Below are 6448 nucleotides of genomic sequence, written 5' to 3'. Positions count from 1 at the left end.
AAAACTTAGAAGTCCAAGAGATGAGGAGGAACTAGCAAAGAGACTGAGAAAGAGCGGCCAGTAAGACAGGAAGAAAAAAAAGGAAAAGTGGAATATTTTGGAACCGAGTGAAGAAAATGTTTAAATAAGGAGTGATCAGTTGTGCCAAATGCTTTAAAAGAGGTTAAGTAATACAAGGACTGAGAATTGAAAAATCAGTTTAGTAACATGAAGGTCATGGGGACTTTTACAAGGGCATTTGCTGTGGAAGAGGAAGGGAAAAAACAAGCTTGAAGTAGGTCCAAGAGAGACAGGGGGAACAGGAATTGGAGAGGAGACAGGAAGTATAGACAGTTCTTTCAAGGAGTTTTGCCATAAAAGAGCAAATAGGGCTGGCCTGGTGGCACAGCAGTTAAGTTCCCATGTTCCGCTTCTCGGCGGCCCTGGGTTCGCCAGTTCAGATCCCCGGTGCAGACGTGGCACCGCTTGGCAAGCCATGTTGTGGTAGGTGTCCCAGGTATAAAGTAGAGGAAGATGGGCGTGGATATTAGCTAAAGCAGAGGAAGATGGGCATGGATATTAGCTCAAGGCCAGTCTTCTTCAGCAAAAAGAGGAGGATTGGCAGCAGTTAGCTCAGGGCTAATCTTCCTCAAAAAAAAAAAAGAGCAAATAAATGGGATGCAAGGTCAAGAGAACTTTTGGGGTTTTGCTGTTGTTGTTTGTTAAAGGTGTGAGAATTATAGCTTGTTTATAAGCTGATGGGAATTTGTCCACAGTGAAGGGAGATCAGGGGCGTGGGAGAGAGTGAGTAAAATTGCTGAAGGGATGTCCTTGAGTAGATGAGAGAGGATAGGGTCTACCTCACAAGCGTAGGGCTGGTCTTGAATAGGAGCACAGGCAGGAGATCCACAGCAACAGGAGGAAAGACAGACTATACGGGCACAGCTGCAGGCAGGCATGCAGATGTAAGCGCCTGTGGTTCTGACTGCATCTCTTAAAGGCCCTTTCAAGAAATATCAGAATACCTTTTCTATTACATACATAAATGACTTTCAATTTAACTAAACATTATTAAAAGAGCCTAGTATGCATAATACTGTTGATATAAACAGAGGGGGGAAAGTCCGTTTTCTTGCAAGGATCTGTATTGTGGGTAAAATAGGTAAACAAATAATTGTGGTGTGGTCAGTGTTATCAAAAAGGCATACAAAATGCTGCAGGAGCTAAGGCTGAGAAAAGCCTTGAACAGAATTTTCATAGAACTTAAGTATGCAGCCAGGACTAATTTCCTATGGTTTAATAATCTGGATCAGCAAGCTTTTTAAATTCTATAGTATAACATCATAAGAATGTGAAAATGCTGCGTAGACAAATAAGTAAATACTGTATTTGTCTTTTGGTCAATTTGAGGTTGATATAGGGAAACTGGCCTGAAGCTGTTAATATCTTAGATTTCTAGCCTGCAAACTTCTAGCATCTCTACAGCAGACATCAAACTTGCTTCCATATCTGAAAGTACTCAGTTCTTGAGTCAAAATTTTTTAAACATTTTTTTCATGCGATACGTTTTCTTAAGAGGAACTCATGAATAATTATTTAAATATTTACAGTTGGCTTGAGTTTTAAACATTTGATGGGAGTTGGTAAAATATATATTCTTTAAATTTTCAGAGAACAGAATTTTAAGGCTCACTCTCTTAAGAGTTATTACTATAAAATGAAGTAGTCACTTTGTGGTTCAAATTCATAAAAAATAACTTCAAAACTGAGATTGACGTGTAGGACCCAGCTGCAAAAATTCAAAATAAGCTACATGCAGCTGCACTTGGTTTTCCTAATTCATCTAACAGCTTTTAGTGGGTTCTCTAAGTGACATTAGAAAAGACACAGCAGATGTGCAAGATGGCTCCTGAAATCTAAAGTGGGACAGATGGTTCTCTGGTTGATTGACAGCAGGAGGAACACTGCAGAGGGTCACCTCCTGGGGAGAACTTTCCCCCCACCTGCTTCTGCCTGCAAATGAAACTGTCATACAAGAAAGAAAAGCAGGGATGGCTATTCAGAAAGCCTGTGTTTTCAAATATTCATTGTAGTAAAAAGATTCTCAGCAAAAGAAAGAGTCTCCTGGATGTGGAAAAAAACTCTCCTTCTCTGACCTTTGACAAAGTCTCTTTGCACAGTTACAAGGAAGTAGACAATTCATGTTTGAACATGATACTTAGGAGACTGGAGATAGAGCTGAGATTAATGAAAGAATAAAGAAATAATATAATTGGGATTTACAAGCCACCAAATAGCATTGATTAGTACCAGACTATTTCATCATTGGAAGCCCTATATTGCCCTGAAAAATAAACTTCTTGTTTTAAATTTTAATTAGAAAGCTGGACAACTATTTCCAGTTGTTAACCAGGAATTAACAGTCTAGCCTGCATCACCTGTACACTTACCCCCTCTCTCTTTCTCTCTTTCTCGTGTCTTTTCTAAAAAAATTCCTTTCTAGTACTTCAAATCTGCACGAAAAGTAAAAAAGAACTTATTTATTGCATGAAAACTAAATGCTGGACCCTGTGCAAGGTGTTTTCTTATAACTTTATACAATTTCAGATCTCAGAGATATTAATCCACTCTTTTTCTTAGGTTCATATTAATACAGAGACATGGGCCCCTAATTTTATTGATGTTTCTCTTTACCTCTTCTGCTGTAAAAGGGAAACCAAGCACAAAATATGCCCCAGGAAAATATGTCCAAGCATAAGTTCAGATGCATGTTAGGATTCCAAGATTTCTGCCTTCAATCTAGCTCTAGAAGAAATTTATACAGTGGCAGATGCAAGAATTCTCTGTAGAAGAAACTCAGGAATGGCAATGTGTTTGCAAGGACGAGCTGGGGGGTAACTTGTCTTGAAACTTCATTTGCCTAAAATCAGGCTTATTTGGAGTGATCTGCCAAAACTGCCAGTGACTTCATATGCCCGGGGAAACCTGATTTTTGGAGGATCTTCAAGAAATGCTACACTTTGGTAAAAGTCTGGAAACTACAGTGGATCTTATATGTAATTAAATCTAGACTTTACCCCTGGGGCTCATGACCTAAACTGGGTTCTGACGATCTGGACAGCAATCTCCCCATTATCTCCTTCCATTCTCAAGTAGCGCCACTTCAGCTCCTGTAAAGTCCTCAAATTCCTACTCTACTGGCCAGGAGGAAATCAAATTGTGGAACTGCAGCTCAGAAGCCCCGGCCACCCCACATTCCTTTATCCTCCCTTTCATTTCCCATCATCTCTATTTTAATGATGACAAAGCCTTCTGTGGTGGTGGTGGAAATCGATTCAATAGGAATATTTACATTCCACCATCTGGTCAACATCTTCTTCCTACTCTCCTACCCAGAAAAACCCACAAACACCTGTGCTTTGACGTCATAGTGACTGCCAGGTCTTTGATACCCCTAACTTTATACCTATCTGATTGTGTTCGCTCTTTCCCTACCCAACTTTGATTCCATTGCCCATGATTTCAACCATTCTCTTGCCAATATCCTCCACTCCCTTGTCTTTTTATCACAAATGTATGAACTGGCCTGCATTTTGTAACTTTCATTACCTTGTTCCTCCCTGTTTCAAAGGATAGGTCAGTCCTTTACACTGATCCATCCACCTGTGCCCTGTCCTGTCTCTCCCTCTGCTCAGAAATCTATGCAAGTATCTCCCAACCTTTTTTACATCATGGCAAACAGAAACATGACAATATTTGTGCACTTCACTAGAATAAAATGAAGGGATTGACGTATTTATATAGGGCTTCTATATATATAGGGTAAATATAGATATCCTCAACTATTTACATGTATTGCTATATATTTATTTATAGCATAATTGTGATAAAATAAAATACAAAAGATAAGGGAAGAGAATAAATATTGACTTTTTGGATTAGATATTGAATTGTACAAAACTTCCAAATACTATCTTTTTAAACTTAGGCTTGCTTCTCTACATATAACTTTTAAATATTAGGTTTAAATTTGAAAGGGCTACACAAATTTCCTGAAACTTTTTAATAATAATCTAACTCTTTTTTTTTTTTTTTTTGAGGAACATTAGCCCTGAGCTAACTGCTGCCAATTCTCCTCTTTTTTCTGAAGAAGACTGGCCCTGAGCTAACATCCATGCCCATCTTCCTCTACTTTATATGTGGGACACCTACCACAGCATGGCTTGCCAAGTGGTGCCATGTCCGCACCCAGGATCTGAACCAGCGAACCCCAGGCTACCAAAGCGGAACGTGTGCATTTAACTGCTGCGTCACCAGGCCGGCCCCTTAATGATAATCTAATTCTTAATAGTTCCCACCAATGAGAAATTTATTTTATTTTATTTTATTTTATTTTATTTTAAGGAAGCTTAGCCCTGAGCTAACATCTGCCGCCAATCCTCCTCCTTTTTTTACTGAGGAAGACTGGCCCTGAGCTAACATCCGTGCCCATCTTCCTCTACTTTATATGTGGGATGCCTGCCACAGCACGACTTGCCAAGCAGTGCCATGTCCGCACCTAGGATCTGAACCGGTGAACCCCGGGCTGCCGAAGCGGAACGTGCGAACTTAACTGCTGCACCACTGGGCCGGCCACAAGAAATTTTAAATGTAATCACCATTCGATGTTTACAATTGAAATTTTATCTAAAGAGTCTAACAGTTCTTTCTTATCTTTCATTAACAAATGTAACATGGAAATGTCCTGTGATAATCCAAGTGAATTTTGAAGCCAAATGAACATTTTAATTTCAAGTATATCAAAATAATGAGGAACTCCAAGTTGCATTGTTCAAGCAGTCGCCTGCAGCTGGTCTGGACACCACAAAAAGGACATATCAGCTACAAAAGACCAGATATGTCCAATTAATATGAAGACTGAGATTTAGGGCTGCTCCTTGAACTGCAACTGCCAGGAGCCCCGGTCCTGTCTCCTTGTGCCTCCACCCTACCAGCTGTGCCTTGGCATGGCTGCCATGCTCCCTGGGCATCTAGAACATAAATATCTCCAGCAACCCCAAGGGTTCCTTGCCTATGATGGGCAGTAACGTCCCTTGGGCTGAATTTTCTGACATTTAGGTTGAAGAAGAGCTGAATGTTGCCCATTGTTCTCATCACCTGTGGAGTACATGGGCAGACCGTTAGGCTTTATTCCCTACTAGTTACTCTCAGGGGACCTCAAAGAACGTTACTCAGGCTACAAGCAACTGGCCCCGGGCTCTGCCCACAGCTCATCCCAAAGGCTGAGTGGATCAATAGCTTGTGGCATACCTATAGCACATCCACAGAACACCATTTGTGAAATCTGCCTTATGCCATTAACTATCCCTTCTCACTCCCTTATTTTCCACTCTTCTTTTTACTGGTTCTTCACCTTTAACAATTACAGTCAAGTCTCTATCCAATTAAAAAACCAAAACTAACCTTCATTCATTCCTTATTTGCCCCCCCAGCTAATACCCTGCCTTCCTTTCACCAAATAACTAAGCTTTCAGAAAGAGTAGTCTACACTTTTCTCCACATTATTTCTAATCACTCTTTTCTCAACTCATTGCCATCTAAATTTTAATGAAATCACTTTTGCAAAAGTTATAAATAACCTATTGCAATATTTAATGGATAGTCCTCCATCCTGATCAGCCTTTGACATGATTGACCATTCCTTCCTTCTTGGAACATTCTCTTTCCTTGGCTTCTATGACATTACATTTTAGCAATAAATACGTATGGAACACTGGATAGTCTATGGTGAACAAATAAGACACAATCTCTACCCCATGGAACATAAATGGAAATATGCTAAATAATAACATGGGTTTCATTTATATGAATGAATGAGTACTCTCAACAACTCCTTTATAATTAATTTTTTTAAGTTATGTCTAACAAGTGGACATTTCTTATGGTGACATTTCATTAGATCTTAACTCAGTGGAGGTATTCTGAAGTGAATTGATTTAATGTAATCCAGGTAGGTTGATTTCTGGTGATCTCACAGTTCAAGATTAAAGCACCAAGGGTGTGAATTGGATAATAAATCCTGTAGCCTCTTTTATCAAATGTGAACTAGATTCCAGTAAGGCTTTGGATCTTAACCAATTTATGTTTGAGTTCTTTGATTGTTGCATTGCCCAAATTACTGATGGACTCAATAACCTCTAAAGCCAACACAGAAAATGAAAATTTACCTTGAATGTTTAGAATCCTATTTATTCCCACAGAAAGCACCATACTCTTTCATCAATGGAAATCTAATTTATTAACTGACTTGATTGCTGAGAAATATGTGGGCAACTCATCAATATCTACAAAGTGCCATGTGTTAGGCCTGGCTCTGTAAATATAAAGAATATGATAAATCTGGATTCTGGAATCTTATAATCTAGTCAGAAAGCAAACAGTAGATTTTGCTTTAGCATAAAGCTTGCCC

The sequence above is a fragment of the Equus quagga genome, chromosome 3 (assembly GCF_021613505.1).
Source record: "Equus quagga isolate Etosha38 chromosome 3, UCLA_HA_Equagga_1.0, whole genome shotgun sequence".
NCBI lineage: Eukaryota > Metazoa > Chordata > Mammalia > Perissodactyla > Equidae > Equus > Equus quagga.
The sequence above is the reverse complement of the archived record's forward strand: the minus strand, read 5'-3'. Positions refer to the sequence as shown.